We start from the raw sequence: 2,575 nt of genomic DNA on the forward strand, positions 1-2,575 counted from the left end.
CATTTTTGATAATTTTTTTCACATTCTGTGGTAATTTTTCAAATGTTCTTTTTTTCAACTTTCAGTTCTTTATATCTCCATTCTTACTCAAAGCATACAACTTCATAAGAAAAATAGATGCATTCAAAAAGAAAGTTGCAAAACTTTTTTCTTTCTTCCAGTCCATCTTTTAATTTTTTTGAAAAATTCCTGACATTACAGAGCTAAACTGAAATGTATTAATATTCCACTCTTACATTTCCATAACAAACAGAAAAATTCATGAGCCAAAAAAAAAAAAAAAAAAAAAAAAAAAAAACAAAAAAAATCCAAAAAAAAAAAAAAAAACCCAGGGAGAAGCTTATAAAACTAAATATGGATTTCAGCATCAACAGCTGAACAGAGAAAGGAATTAAAACGCTTTAATTAAAAAATCACGAGTGGATGATAAAGTGTGTAGAAACTGAAAATTTACAAACTATTTAAAACCTGGAATCGCTGACTGTTCAGAAACTACACAGATGGATCATGGGTGGAGGTGAACAGCAGAAAGCGATTATGGATGAATCTGCATTGTTCTAGCTGCTCCCCATGCCACCCGTCTCCGAGGAAAGCCTGACATTGATTAGATATTGAGCCAGGCTAATGCTGGCAGCAGATCCAGTGATGGTAACCTTCCTATCAGTAGATCCTTCCACTGGGTTCGCAATTTTGATCTGCGCCCCAGACGTCTGACGGATCTCATTGATTTTGGCGCCTTGACGCCCGATTATGCAGCCAATCAAATCATTTGGAATGGTGAGATCATGAGAAGTAGTCTGAGCAGATGCATCCAAACCTGCCCAATAGCCTTTCACTTCTGGAGAGCTGGATTCAATGCCACTGAATCCGGTGTTGCCATGCGTCATGGGAAAATGAGACTGTTGCATTGCCAACTGGTGCAGCTTGGTCAACTCTAGAGGTGGTCCCTCCAGGTCAGGGTTGAGGCACATGGACGGTGTGGTGTGGGGAAAGCTCGCACTGTTGCTGCCTGTGCTGTACCTGTCCTGACCACCTGCAAAGATGACCGGAGAGCTGGACAGCATGGCCCGGTACGGGATGGTCACGCCTTTCGGGGGGGACTGGGAGAGAGTCTCCAACATGACCACGCAGATCTGTTTGACACACTCAATGATGGATTGCGGAATGCCAGCACTAGTGATGGCCCACTCAGTTGAGTTGGGTAGCATATCCCCTGCCACCTGGACCTGAGCCCCTGTACTCTCTCGTATTTCCTTGATATTGCAACCACCTTTTCCGATGAGAGAGCCACACTGACTTGCAGGGACCACCAGCCTCAGGGTGACCGGGGTTCTACTGGCAGCTGTGCTATTGGTCATAGAGCTGCTTATGTCCTCTTCCAGTTTGTCAATGATCATAGCAAAGGCTTTGAAGATGGCATTAGTGGGTACAGCCAAAGTGATAATTCTCTCAGGACAATTCCCTTCTGAGATGTTGATACGTGCACCACTCTCCTCGCGCATCTTCTTAACTGATTCTCCTTTCTTTCCGATGATACTGCCAACTTCCTTTCCATGCATAAGTAGCCGGATGGTGAGAGTGACATTTAATCCACCTTCAATCATACCGGTGTCCATGTCGAGCAGTAAAACTTCTTATTTCAAATACTATAACATCTGCATTCATTGTAGTCTTTTTACTCCTATCATAAAGGAAGAGCTCACCTCTGCCAGCAATTTGGATCCCAGTCACTCCTACTCTTCAAGGAATGTATATTACTAGTATTGAACAACCTTGGCAAGTAATTATATCAGTCTTCTTATTTGCTGTAAATGACAGCATTTTTCTTGCTTCTCAATTTTTATTCCTTTTTTTCCCTATTTTCACGTGTCTCCTTACTTTGACTATGTTATTCCTGCCACGAAATTGAAGAGAGGCACTGAAAGATCACCTTATTGATCTTGCTGCACTAAATGGGAATGGTTGAAATAATCACTAAGAAGATTTATCATTATAAAACACATGTGTACATAATGTCAAAGCTGTAAAATCTATGAAGCAAAACTTGACGTAATCGACAAAAAAAAAGATCCTACAATAATAGTTGAAATCTCCAATACTCCACTTTCTACAGTGAATAGAACAATAAGATACAAAAGATAGAAAATCAATAAGGAAATAGAGGACTTGAACAATACTATAAAGTGATTGGAACTAACAGACATACAGAACACTCCACCCAATAAGAGAAAAAAATATGTACTTTTTCAAGTGCACATGGAAAAATCTCCAGGATTAGATCATATGGTAGGCCAAATTCTAATAAATTTCAAAGCATCAATAATAATGTGTTATCTCAATCCATCAATCAACAAACAAGAAATAACAAATGTTGGTTAGGATGTAGAAAAATTCGAGTGCCTGTGTGTTGCTGATGAAAATGTATATGCTGTGGAAAACGATACTCTGATTTATCCAAAAAAAAAAAAAAATGGAATGACCATATGACTGAGAAATTTCGTTTTTCAGTATATTTCAAAAATAATTGAAAGCAAAACCTCAAACATATATTGGTACATCAATGTTCATAGCATCA

The 2,575-nt window shown here is 39.1% G+C and overlaps 1 pseudogene; it reads right to left on the minus strand.

Annotated features, from left to right (window-relative positions):
• Positions 1-375: 375 nt before the first annotated feature.
• Positions 376-1,620, minus strand: LOC105472988 (poly(rC)-binding protein 2 pseudogene; annotated as a pseudogene).
• Positions 1,621-2,575: the final 955 nt, after the last annotated feature.

Source organism: Macaca nemestrina, chromosome 6 (assembly GCF_043159975.1).
Source record: "Macaca nemestrina isolate mMacNem1 chromosome 6, mMacNem.hap1, whole genome shotgun sequence".
Lineage (NCBI taxonomy): Eukaryota > Metazoa > Chordata > Mammalia > Primates > Cercopithecidae > Macaca > Macaca nemestrina.